This window comes from Pipistrellus kuhlii, unplaced genomic scaffold (genome assembly GCF_014108245.1).
Source record: "Pipistrellus kuhlii isolate mPipKuh1 unplaced genomic scaffold, mPipKuh1.p scaffold_m20_p_12, whole genome shotgun sequence".
Classification (NCBI taxonomy): domain Eukaryota; kingdom Metazoa; phylum Chordata; class Mammalia; order Chiroptera; family Vespertilionidae; genus Pipistrellus; species Pipistrellus kuhlii.
In genome coordinates this window covers 18,582,477-18,595,772 of record NW_023425427.1, presented here as the reverse complement: position 1 = coordinate 18,595,772, position 13,296 = coordinate 18,582,477, and the positions used below count along the sequence as shown (strand labels likewise).

The 13,296-nt window shown below is 43.2% G+C and overlaps 1 protein-coding gene across 1 annotated transcript in view; it reads left to right on the top strand.

The window, feature by feature from the left end:
* NFX1 (nuclear transcription factor, X-box binding 1) overlaps positions 1-13,296 on the top strand; it is a 72,428-nt gene that overhangs the window by 51,694 nt on the left and 7,438 nt on the right. The window lies entirely within an intron of this gene.

Genomic DNA, 13,296 nt, shown 5'->3' with positions numbered 1-13,296 from the left:
TAGAACATTGGATTTGATTTGGACAAACCAGAATATTAGCCTGAATGAAACCCCCTTTATGACACTTAGTCATAGCCTCAGTTATCCATCCTGAAAATGCCTGCAACATTAGATGCACCTCGCTTTCTTAATCCAGACTAATCACAGACACAAGCAAACTTCTCAGTCTGAAATATCAAACATTGAATTTGATACACCATATCCAGAATCATATGTGTTATGTTGAACCCAGCTATCTTATCTGAGTCTTTTGCCAAAAACTGTCATAGATCTAGCTAGTTGAGCTTATTTTAGTGATTCTCAGTATTATTAGTTCTAGAACTAGCAGAGAAGATGGGTGGCTTTAAAGAATTCCATGTTTTAGAGTCCGGGGAGCACCTCATACCACATCACTGAGTGTGTCGGTGACAGTCACTTCAGCCATCCGTCATGATGGCTGAGAACAAGCTCCTCCCGCCACGTTCACACTGGCCTCTGTATGACCAGAGTAGCCCCAGCGCCTTCTCTCTGGTTGAGAGAGTCTCAGGTAGACTTATCTTGCCTGAGTTGCTTTCTCCCAGGCCTTCAGCAGCCATATTAGCTCTCCCTCTATCTGAGCCCTGAACTTCTGTTTGAATAGTCAAAAAAGTTTGTGGACAGTCCAGGGCTTATCCCAGCAGCCCCCGGAGGCATTCTTCAAGCTCCTTTAAGGCAGGTGCATTGCCATTTACATTAGTTTGGCCCTCTGCATTGGCACCCCTCAGCACGGAGGCCAAACTTCCTACTTCCTTCTGCTTCAAAACAAGCCACAAGCCCAGAGCAACAGGAAATTTGAGAAGTGACTTTACAAAACTAGCACTTAATATTCACAGAGCAGGGCTAGTCTTTGGTCCAACCCAGACAATCTGCCTTGAAAAGCATCAGGTACAGCTGTGGGAACAGGAAATTGGAGGGGAGAGATGATCTATAAAACCATCTTATGTGGGCCAACAAGAAGCCCACGGACATCTGTCACATCTTTTAATCAGTGGGTTTAGTGGATGAACTGTACATTGAGAGAACAGCAGGAGGCAGGAAACCTGATTTCAGATTCTAGCTCTGTCCTATAACTTGCCACTTGGTGGAATGGAGGTATCGAACTACCTCACCCGGGTGGTGGTGATTAAATGAGGTAACATAGGTAGAGGCACCTAATCTATGATAGGTGTTGAAAGTTTATAAAAATTTATACTTGATATCTGGAAAATATATAAGCATCTTTTGTCTCCATATATTAGCCAAATAAAAGGGTAAAGTGGCTGAGCATGCCTCTTCAGGTGAATACTTGTGTTCCTACTTAGCACCAGCCTTGTACTAGGGCTTTGGGGAGCAGATGTGGCCTGTTCTTTAGTTAGTAATCCAGTAGGGGACACATACCTAAATTTATATAGTGGGATGGGTTGGTCTGGCAGAAATCAGTCATTAGTCTTATTAAAAGCTAAAGAGTTCTACAAGTAGTTTTTGTGAATGGTAGGACTGGGTTAGCTTTCCTGCTTAGGGGAAGGACCTCTCTCTGGTGGGGAAGAGAAACAGGAGGAAGCATTTGAGCTGCGTCTAGAGATAGCAGATTGCCATGTGGAGGAGAGGCATGCCAAGTGAAGGTAAAGGGCATGAGGCAAGCCGGTTGTATGGCTTGTGGTGGGTTTGAGGAAGGGATCTCCCAGAGTGGGCAGACAACTGGAAAGACAGGTGATGAAGCTGCAAGGGTAGACAGGTCAACTTGAGAGCCTTGGGGAGCCACTGAGGGATTCTAAGAGAAAGGCTCGGCTGGATTTATGATCTAGAGCTGGAGCCAGCAAACATTTTCTGTAAAGGGCCAGATAGTAAGTATTTGAGCCTTAGAATGTAGAGTTTCTATTGCAGCTACCATTGTACAACTCTGCCATTGTCGTTTGAAAGCAGCCACAGACAATACATGAGTATTAGAACTCCATTCTAATAGCAATTGTATAAAATCAGAATCTCATGTCATTTTTACGTCACAAAATATTGTTATTTTGCCTAACCTTTTAAAAATGTGAAAACTATTCTTGGCTTGTGGGTTGTACAAAAACAACAGATGTGGCCGTGGACCTTTATTTGCCCAGGGATTGAAGGGATAACAGGTAAGAGGCCCAGCTGAGAGCTCTGGGAGCAATCCAAGTGAGAGGATGAGGGTGGTTGGAATTGGTGCTGCAAACAGGGAAGACATTTCAGGAGATCCAGGAGGTAGGATAGGATGCCAGGAAGCAGCAGAGAGAGAGAGCTAGCACCTCCTTTCCCCCCACCACACACACACACACACACACACACACACATACCCCGCCGCCGCTGCATCACCAAAGAGACCCCAGACCCCTCAGCTAAAGGAAGCTGCTGCTCATTCTCCAGTGAGCATTGGCCTTGGACAAGACCACATGAATGTGGACTAAAGGAAAAGCTATCCCTCCACCCCATACATAGAGGCTATGGGGACCAGGACTCCACACTTACTCCCCAAGAATCAGGTGTATCTTTGCTCTCCCCTCTAGCCCCACACTGTCCAGCAGGAGTTTGTTTATGGGGCCAGAGCTTTCCAGAAATCAAGTTCTTATCTGTAGAATTTCCCTCGGGTAGGGCTGACTCCTCTCCATAGTGGAGCCCGGCTGGCATGCAGTTGGAGGTTGTGTGTGGAACTGGAGATGAAAGCAGCCCTCCAGGTTGCAGGTCTGTCTGAAGCAGCTCTGGATGGTGTCCTGGCCAGGGCCCAGCCAGGCCTGGGGAGCAGGGGTGAGGTCAGTCTTGTGAGGGAGGTGCAAAGTTTCAAACCAAAGGTTCTGAGATTTAGGTTTGGCATGTCCTTCCCACATGGTGCCAGCCTTTGTGCTTCACGCCTAAAAGCCCGGAGACTGTCCTCTAAGGAGTACCTGCTGCTGGGCCACCTCTTCCAAAACCAGGGACAGAGTGCCAGGCCAGGCGAGAGCTTCTCCATCTCAGACCTCCCTCCCTCTGCCACACTCATCAGGCACATTCTCCCAAATTCCCCATATGACCTCAGCACAAATGTCCCAAACCATCTCATGGCCTTTTAGAGCTCACAGTTCCCCAAGGCATTCTCTAAGCCCATTCAATCTCTGTCCACAAAGGCCCCGATCGAAGGAACTAGGCTCCATGGGGTCTCACTTGTGTGTGCCAAGTCAGGACTGGATAGCCAGGCCTTGGGTTTTCCAACATAGAGCTGCCCTAGGCCAGGAGGGGCCTGAGTCCTCAGGATAAGGTACATCATCTTTCCCAAACAGTTTCCTGGGCATATTCCCAGTGGCCCAAGCTGCCTTCACCACAGGCTTCATGCTGCACAGCTCCTGGGAGAGCCAGGTGTAAGAACTCAGCTGAACTGCTAGGATGCCCTGCTGGCTGCCTCAGCTCTCTGTGTGACTCTGGGCATTTTGCTTCCAGTGTCTGGGTATTGGTCTCCCCACCTGTCAAGTGGGTAATAGTTGTACGCTGCTCGGAGCCCTTGGTAGGCTAGTGGGGAGACAGGGTCTGAGAGGTCAGAGAGTGCAGTGTCATTTGGCATCTCAGCATGGTCACATCTCCGGAGCCTGTCCCAGGACTGTCTCAAGGGCAGCTCACACCAGGGTGGGGTGGGGGGGACTGCAGTCACAACATTGCTCTGATAGGGGCTGAGGCTTTCAGATACACACACCCTTACCCCACACCCACCCCAAGTCTGACACCTGGGTGAAGAAGTCAGAAGTCCTTAGTACCCACACTTTTCCAAGTATCTCTTTTGAGTGCATAATATGCGCTAAGCACAGTGCACATATTTTACTTCTCAAAGCCCCATGAGGTAGGTATTCTTATCCTTACTTCACTGACAGTTGAAGGTTAGGTCACTAACCCAAGATCACTCAAGTTAATTACTGGGGATCGAATATTTCTGCTAGGTCTGACTCTAAAACCTGTGTCCTCTCTGCTACACAGAGCAGTGGCAACTCACACTGGAGGCCCTGGGATTGCATGACCCATGAGGTCAAGACAAAGTTTACACTGTACAAATGCAGAGAACACCAGCAACCCCCCCCCCCCAAAAAAAGAAAGGGGTTTTCCTATAATGGCCACGAGGGGGCAGTATATATCCTCAAAGCTAGAGCCTAGGGATGGTGTGGGAGTATGTTACGCTTTTTTTGCCTCAGGAGAATTCTTTATTTAAAACTTTATTATCTTAAATGTATCACATTTTCATTTTTAATTTGTTTTTTATTCTTGACAGTATTACAGATATCCCCCAAGCTAACCACCACCCCCCCTTTTTTTTTCTAACTCCCATCCTACTCCAGGGCTTCACAGCACTATTGTCTGTGTCCATTGGCCTTACATACATGCATATAAGTCCTTTGGTTAATCTCTTTCCACACCCCTATCCCCTTTCTTATGAGATCTATTCTGTTCCGTGCATCCATGTCTCTCGACCTATTTTATTCATCAGTTTATTTTTTAATTAGATTCTACATATAAGTGAGATGTGATATTTGTCTTTCTCTGAGTGGCTTATTTTGCTTAGCATAATATTCTCCAAGTCAGTCCATTCTGTTGCAAAGGGTAAAAGATCCTCCTTTTTACATCTATCTAATATTCAGCTTTTTTATACATTCATCTGCTGATGGGCACTTGGCTATTTCCAGATCTAGCTATTGTAGATAATGCTGCTATGAACATAGGGGTGCATATGTGTTTTCTGATTGGTGTTTCAAGATTCTTAGGATATATTCCCAGAAGTGGGATCGCTGGGTCAAATGGCAGTTCCATTTTTAATATTTTGAGGAAACCTCCATACTGTTTCCACCAGTCTGCATTCCACCAGCAGTGTACTGTGGCTCCCTTTCTGCACATCCTCACCAGCATTTATTGTTTATTGATTTATTGATGGTGGCCACTCTGGCAGGTATTATGTGATAATCTCATTGTAGTTTTAATTTGCATCTCTCTGATGATTAGTGATGTTGAGCATTTTTTCATGTTTCTTGACCATCTGTCTGTATGTCCCCTGGAGATTGTCTGTTTAGGTCCTTTCCCCATTTTAAAATTAGATTGTCTTCCTTTTGTTGAGTTATATGAGTTCTTTTTATATTTTAGAAATTAACCCCTTATCAGATGTATCATTGGCAAATATGTTCTCTCATACAGTAGGTTCCCTTTTCATTTTGATAATGGTTTCTTTTGATGTGCAAAATTTTTTTTTAGTTTGATGTAGTCCCATTTGTTTATTTATTTATTTATTTTTTACTTTATTTCTCTTGTCCTAGAAGATATATCAGTGAAAATTCTGCTAAGTGAGATGTATGTGATTTTAATGCCTATGTTTTCTTCTAGGATGTTTATGGTTTCAGTCACATACATACTCATATCTTTACATATAAGTATTTTACCCATTTTGAGTTTATTCTTCTGTCTGGGTAAGTTGGTAGTCTAGTTTCATTATTTTGCATGTACCTGTCCAATTTTCCCAACACCGTTAATTGAAAAGACTATTTTTACTCCACTGTATGCTCTTGCCTCCTTTGTCAAATACCAATTGTCAGTAATTACGTGTCGATTACTTGGGTCTCTGATCTGTATGCCGCCTGTTCTTGTGCCGGTATCATGCTGCTTTTTATTACAGTGGCTTTGTAGTATAGTTTGATATAATGCTTCCACTTGTTTGTTTCTTCCTCTATTTATTTCAATGTCTTATAGTTTTCTGAGTAGGTCTTTTACTTCCTTGATTAAGTTTATTCCTAGGTATCTTATTTTTGTTGTTGCATTGGTAAATGGATTTTTTAATTTCTCTTTCTGAAATTTCATTATTAATGTATAAAAATGTCATTGATTTCTGGATGTTAATTTTCTATCCTGCTACTTTGCTGAATTCATTTACTAAATCTAGTAGTTTTTTGGTGGAGTCTTTAGGGTTTTCTATATACAATGTTATATCATCTACAAATGACAGTTTTACTCCACCTTTCCAATGTGTATGCCTTTTATTTTTTCTTCTTGTTTGATCAGTGTGGCTAGGACTTCGCGTCTTTATTTATATATATATATGTGTGTGTGTGTGTATATATATATATATATATATATATATATATAGAGAGAGAGAGAGAGAGAGAGAGAGAGAGAGAATATGCAAATTAGGCTGGGACACCGTAACGGGTCACAACCAGACAGGAGGAGGTTGCACGCACAGGTGAGGCCCAGAGCGGAGACAGAGACGGGGGGGGGGGGGTGCCTTCCAGAGCCAGCTCATGTGATCCCAGAGTGGACACAGGCAGGAGGGCTGGGGGACACCTGTGAGTCAGGTGCGGGTCCCAGCTTCCCACAGCACCAGTCCAGCCTGACTCCCATGGCGCCAGTCCAGCCCGAGTCCCACAGTGGCCGGTGCTGTGCCAGTCAGGCCCAGGTCTTGGCTGCCCGCGGTGCCAGAGAAGCAGGGTTTCAGGTAAGAGGATGCAGCATTCCAGAGCTATCTTGAGTTTGTGGTTTCCAAGGAAACAGCCACAGGGATGATAAACCCCAGGGACTTCATTTAATTCAAGCCTTTCCTGCAGTGAATGACCCCAACCCTCCCTAGATCAGGCAGGTTCCTGGGAAGGGCAATCTCCACGCAATACAGGGCCCCAGTTTCGTTCAGGCAATCTCATGGATGTTAGCTCAGGAAAGCGGGAAAGGAAGGGCAAAGGCATCAGTGGCATCAGGACCACAACCGGTCACCAAGAGGTGCAGGGAGCACCTCTCGGCCCGGTGTCCCGCAGGGCGCCTCCTCACGCAGCGGGAGGCGGGGCACCTCCTCGAGTGCTTTTATTTACTCGCTGGGCCGCTAGTGTTGAATAAGAGTGGGGAAAGCAGACATCCTTGTCTTGTCCTGTTCTTAAGAGAAACGCTTTTAGTTTTCGCCCATGTGATGTTGGCTGTAGGGTTGTCACATATGGCCTTTATTATGTTCAGATATGTTCCCTCTGTTACCACTTTGCTGAGAGTTTTAATCAGAAATAGGTATTGGGTTTTCTCAAATGCTTTTTTCCTGCCTCCATTGATAGGATCATGTGATTTTTGTCTTCCAGTCTGTTTATGTGATGTGCACATTAATTGATTTGTTAATATTGCATCCCCAGAATAAACCCCACTTGCTCATAGTAGATGATATTTTTAATGTATTGCTGGATCTGATTTGTTAATATTTTGTTGAGGATTTTAGCATCTATGTTCATCAGGGATATTGACCTGTAATTTTTTTTCTTTGCAGTATCTTTATCTGTTTTGGAATTAGGTTAATGCTGATCTTGTAAAAGGAGCTTGGAAGTCTTCCCTTCTCTTGAATTTTTTGGAATAGTTTTGAGGACAATAGGTATTAGTTCTTTGAGTGTTGGGTAAAACTTGCCTGTGAAGCCATATGGTCCAGGACTTTTGTTTGCTGGGAGTTTTTGTAAATTACTGTTTCAATTTCATTAGTAGTTATGGGTCTGTTTAGGTTTTCTGATTCTTAATGACTGAGTTTTGGGAGATTTTATGTTTCCAGAAATTTGTCCATTTTACCCAGGTTGTCCAGTTTGTTAGCATATAGTTGTGTAGTATTTTCTTTCTTACAATCATTTGTATTTCTGTGGTGTCAATTGTTATTTTTCCTCTTTCATTTATGATTTTGTTTATTTGGGTCCTCTTTCTTGCAGAGTCTGGCTAAAGGTTCCTCAATCTTGTTTATCTTTTCAAACAACCAGCTCTTGGTGTCATTGACCTTTTGTATTGTTTTTTTAGTCTCATGTCATTTATTTCCACTCTGATCTTTATTATTTCCTTCTTTCTAGTTACTCTGAGATTTTCTTGTTATTTTCTTTCTAATTCTTTTACTTGTAGGGTTAGATCACTTATTTGAGCTTTTTCTTGTTTCTTAAGGTAGGCCTGTAATGCTGTGAACTTCCCTCTCAGGACTACTTTCGCTGTGTCCCATAGATTTTGTGTTGTTGTGTTTTGTTTTCATTTGTTTCCTGGAAGTTTTTTATTTCTTCCTTGATTTCACTGATAACCCATTCATTGTTTAATAATATGCTATTTAGCCTCCATGTGTTTGAATGTTTTTGACTTTTTTTATTATAGTTAATTTCTATTAACAGGCCATTATGATCCAAGAAGATGCTTGATGTGATTTCAATCTTCTTAAACTTACAAAGATTTTATGTGTTAACATGTGGTCTGTCTTTAAGAATGTTTCATGTGCACTTGAGAAGAATGTATATTCTGCACCTTTGGGACGCAACATTCTGTAAATATTAATTAAAGCCATCTGACCTAGTGTGTCATTTAAGGTTACTCTTTCCTTGTTGATTTTTTTGTATAGAAGATCTAGCCAGTGATGTCAGTGGGGTGTTAAAATCCCCTACTATGATTGTATTGCTATTTGTATCTCTCTTAAAGTCCTCCAGTTTTTCAGTATATTTAGGTACTCCTATGCTTTTGTGCATATATTTACCAGGATTATTTTCTCTTGTTGGATGATTTAATATTAAGCAATGACCCTCTTTGTCTCTTTGATGACCTTTTTTTTGAAGTCTATTTTGTTAGCTATAAATATTGCTATCCCTACTTTTGTTTTCATTTCCATTTGCATGGAAAAAATTTTTTCCATCCTTTCACTTTCATCCTGAGTCTTTTGTTCTGAGGTGGTTCTCTTATAAAAATCATATATTTATATATATATATATATATATATATATATATATATATATATATGTGTGTGTGTGTGTGTGTGTGTGTGTGTGTGTGTCATATTTTCTTACCCATGCAGCTACCTTTATGTCTTTTTATTGGAGCATTTAATCCATTTACATATAAGATTATTATTGATAGGTACTTATTTATTGCCTTTTTTGTCCTTTTTAAAATATATTTTTTATTGATTTCAGAGAGTGAGAGAGGAACAACAATGATGAGAGAGAATCATGATCAGCTGTCTCTTGCATGCCCCACACTGGGGATTGCAACCTGGGCATATGCTCTGACTGGAAAGCAAACTGTGAACTCCTGATTTATGGGTTGACGCTCAACTACTGGGCCATGCCAGCTAGTGCATATATATCTTCTTCTTTTTCATATAGTAATCCCTTTGGCATTTCTTACAATACTGGTGGTTTGGTGGTAATAAACTTCTTTAGCCTTTTTTTGTCTGGGAAGCTTTATTTCACCTTTAATTTTGAATTATAGCCTTGGATTGAGTAGTCTTTGTTTCACATCCCTACTTTTCAATTCTTTGAAGTATTCTTTAAGTAACAGAAGTATGTTATTCCCTCTGTCCTGTAATTTTGCTATTAAGAAATCAGCTGACAGCTTTATGGGAGCTCCCTTAAAGGTAACTGACTGTCTTTCCCCTTAAGATTCTCTGTCTTTAACATTTTCCATTTTAGTTATCATGTGTCTTGCTGGGGATCTCTTTATGTTCATCCTGATTTGGACTCTCTGCACTTCCTGAACTTGTATGACTTTTTTCCTTCCCCAGGTTAGGGAAGTTTTCTGTCATTATTTCTTCCAACAGGTTCTCTGTCCCTCACTCACTTTCTTCTCCCTCTGGAACCCCTGTGATACAAATGTTTACATTTGTCCCAAAGTTCCCTTAACACATAGTTAAGCGCCAAGCCTGTTTTGTCTTCCTTTCCTTTTAGCCCTTGATATCCGATTCACTGATATGCTGGATGTACCAGTGACTGACAAGGTCCGGACGGAAAGTATAGTGTCAATCACCGGTGACTGACATGGCACTTAACGTGTTGAGCTATCCTCATGCTTTTTAAGTTTTTTATTTGTTTGTTTTACTGCTCTAATTTAGTTTTTCCTACCTTATCTTCCAAATTGTTGATTCTGTTATCTGCTTCAGCCAGCCGACTTTTAATACCTTCCAGTGTATTCTTAATGTGAGATATAGTATTCTTCATTTTCACTGTGTGTGTTTTTTTAATTGAAATGATGGACACATGCTTCTCTTTTATTTTTATTTTTTTAATATGTTTTTATTGATTTCAGAGATGAAGAGAGAGAGAGAAACATCAGTGATGAGAGAGAACCATTAATCGGCTGCCTCATGCACGCCCCCTACTGGGGACCAAGCCTGCAACCCAGACATGCGGCCTGGACTGAAATCAAACCTGGGACCCTTCAGTCGGCAGGCCAACGCTCTATCCAATGAGCCAAAATGATTTGAGAGGGAGGGAGATAGAAAAAAGGAAACATAGATGAGAGGGAAACATCAATCACCTGCCTCCTGCATGCTCCCTATGGAAACTGAGCCCACAACCTGGGCATGTGTCAAACCAGTAATCAAACCAGTGACCTCAACCACTGAGCCACACCAGCCAGCTCTTTTTTTAAATACGGGTTCTCTCTGCTAGTTGATATACACGATATAAACACAGAGAGAAACACAAATCATGCAGATATCTAAAGGAAGAATATTCCAGGCAGAAGGAACAGCAAACATGCTTGAAGGAACACAAAGCCATCAGGCTATAAGGGAATGAATAAGGGAGAGAGTACCAGGGCCCTTAAGGCTACTGGAAGACAGAGCAGAGGAGTAAATGATAAGCTGTAGTTCATTTTTTGAAAAGGTCATTCCAGGTGCTGTAGAGCTGAGTTAGAGCAAGGGAAGAGCCTGGGAGACCAGTCAGAAAACCACTGCTGTAATACAAGTAAGAGGTGACAGTGGCTCAAACCTGGGGTGCTGAGAAGTGGTAACACCTATGGGATTTGCTGATAACTGCAAAGTGGGGTGTGAGAGGAGACAGGTGTGACTTCAGAGTTTTTGACCTGAGTAATGGGAAGATGAATTTGCCATTTACTGAAACAGGAAACATGTGGGAAGAGCAGGCTTGGAGGAAGAAAATCTGTCCAGTAGGCAGTTGTGCATGGGAGGCCACAGATAATGCCTGGATACAGAATTGGGATGGAAATTAATTTTGGCAGCTGTTGGCATGGAATAGTATTTAAAGACTGATGAGATAATGTTGGGCTGGCAGGGGGGATGTGGAGGGAGGGGTCTTAAATGAATTGTGTTCTGGAGCCTCAGGAGGTACAGATGAGTCAGGGCAAGTGAGAGAAGCCCACACCCAGGAAACTTGGAAGAAAACCCCAGAGACCCTAACCCCACAGAACTCCACTCCAGTCCCAGCTCTGGTTCTGGGAATCTCTGACTCTTGAACTTTCTATCTCTCCCTCTCCTTTCTCTCTTAAATCAATAAAAATGAAAAATAAAATCAGCCTTCAGCCTTGCTCCATCACCATGGATTGCAAAACTGAAACCTGAAGCACCTTAATCCTCTGAGCCTCATTATCCTCACTTAACAGATGAGGAAACTGAAGCCCAAGAGGTTCCATAACCTGCCAAAGCTTGATGAGGGGCACTGAGTGTGTGTGGGGTTTTATCTGTTTGTGTGGTTTTAACTGTTACTGTTTTTAGTGTTATTTTAACTGTACCTGCATGTAATATGCATGTTTACAGACTATATTCCACCACATTTAAAAAACAAAAACTAGCCAGGTTGCCATGGCCAGTGTGACTCAGTTGGTAGGAGTGTCATTTAATACCTGTGTCCCCTGCCCCCTCCTGCTTTCTCTCCTGCCCTGTCCTTCCTCTTTTCCTCCCTGCAGTGAAACCTGCCTCTCTCCTCCAGAGACCTCCCTCGCCAGCCTCTACCCCATGCTTTGGTCTCCCCTCTCCTCTAGGCCCAGCCTCAGTTTATCCTATCCCTCTTTGACCTCATCACCTTTCACTCCCCCTCCCATTCCAGCAGTGACTCCTCTGTGTTCCCATCTCAGAACCTAGCACTGGCCCTTCCTCAGCCTGGCGTGCTCTTCCCGTGTCCATGAGGCTCTCACTTCCTCACCCCTTCAGGTTTCACTCAGAGTCACCTCAGTGAGGCCTCTGTCTTTACACCCCCACATACTTCCTATCCCCCTTTCCTGCTTTTCCTTCTAACACATGTTCTGCACAGAATATCAGCTCCCATGAGAACAAAGACTTTTGTGTGTCTTCTTTGTGCCTGTATCCTCAGCACTGGAGTGGTGTCTGGCATGCTGTAGGCTTTCAGTCAACATCTGCCAAGAGAATGAAAGGGGTCTGTGCTCTGCACTGAAATGCCCTGTGACGGGGTCGGGCTCATCTAGCTTGACGTTGGGATCAGAATCTGCAGGATGTTATGGCAACAGGCCTAGAGCAGCCTGTGGCAGAGCAGTGGACAGTAGGCAGGGGTTCGGGAGGGACTCGCTGGCTGCCTTGGCTCTGAGGCCATCTCCCCAGGGACATGAAGGTGCCAGAGGGCTGAAGTAGTCACTGAGGGGCAGAGGAGGGCAGCAACCAGAACCCTGGGACCCATATATGCCTCCTACCTGTGACCGAGGCCTTATGGTTATGCTGCTCTGAAACACCAGGAATTAGACCACTCTCCTTGTGTTCACAGAGCCTCTGAGGCTAAGAGAGGACAAGAGAGAGGCTTATCCAGGGTCACAGAGGGAAGCAGTTGGCTGGAATTTTAGCTGTGGATCCTTCCCAGTTACTCCCAGGCCTGTTCCCTGGTTAAGCTCCACTGGGATGTTAGACGTACTTCTCTCCTTTCTCCCCGGGTCCCCTATAAACTCAGCACCACTGCTCTCCCCACCACCTGTTCTCATGCTGTAGCCATTTGTCATCTTTTAAAATATATGAAACCCATGCACATACATAGCAGTTACATATTAAAAAGCATCATCATGTAACAAACGCATAAATTGTTCCCAACTCCAAAATAGCTTGCACCACCCCTATGCTCCTCCCCATCTCATCTTCCATTTCTATAACCCTATATCCCTGGAAGAATCTTTTTTTTTTTTTTTTAAGTAGTTTTGTCATGTGTTTGCTCAAAGAATATGTTACTTTTGCATGTTTGTCAACAGTCTAACTGGTGTCATACTGTATACAGTCTACTGCATTGCTTTTTATGCTTCCAAAATTTTACCTTGTTGCAGGTAGCTATTGTGCCTTAGTTTTTATTTATGTATCAGATCTGTTGTATGTGACTGTACTGCAATGTAAGTATCTGTTCCCATCTTGATGGACATTTGGATTGTTTCCAGTGGCCCCTGACTATCCACTTTGTGCCCCCTTTCAGTCAAACCTCCTGAGGGGCCCTCTGCACACCTCACAGCCCCCTCCTGCTCACTGACACTCCTTTCACTCTTCCATGGCCCCAGCTATGTCCACACACCTACAGCTTTTTCAATCTCTTTCTTCAACTCTTTTTCTGAACTCCAGACTATACAAAAGAC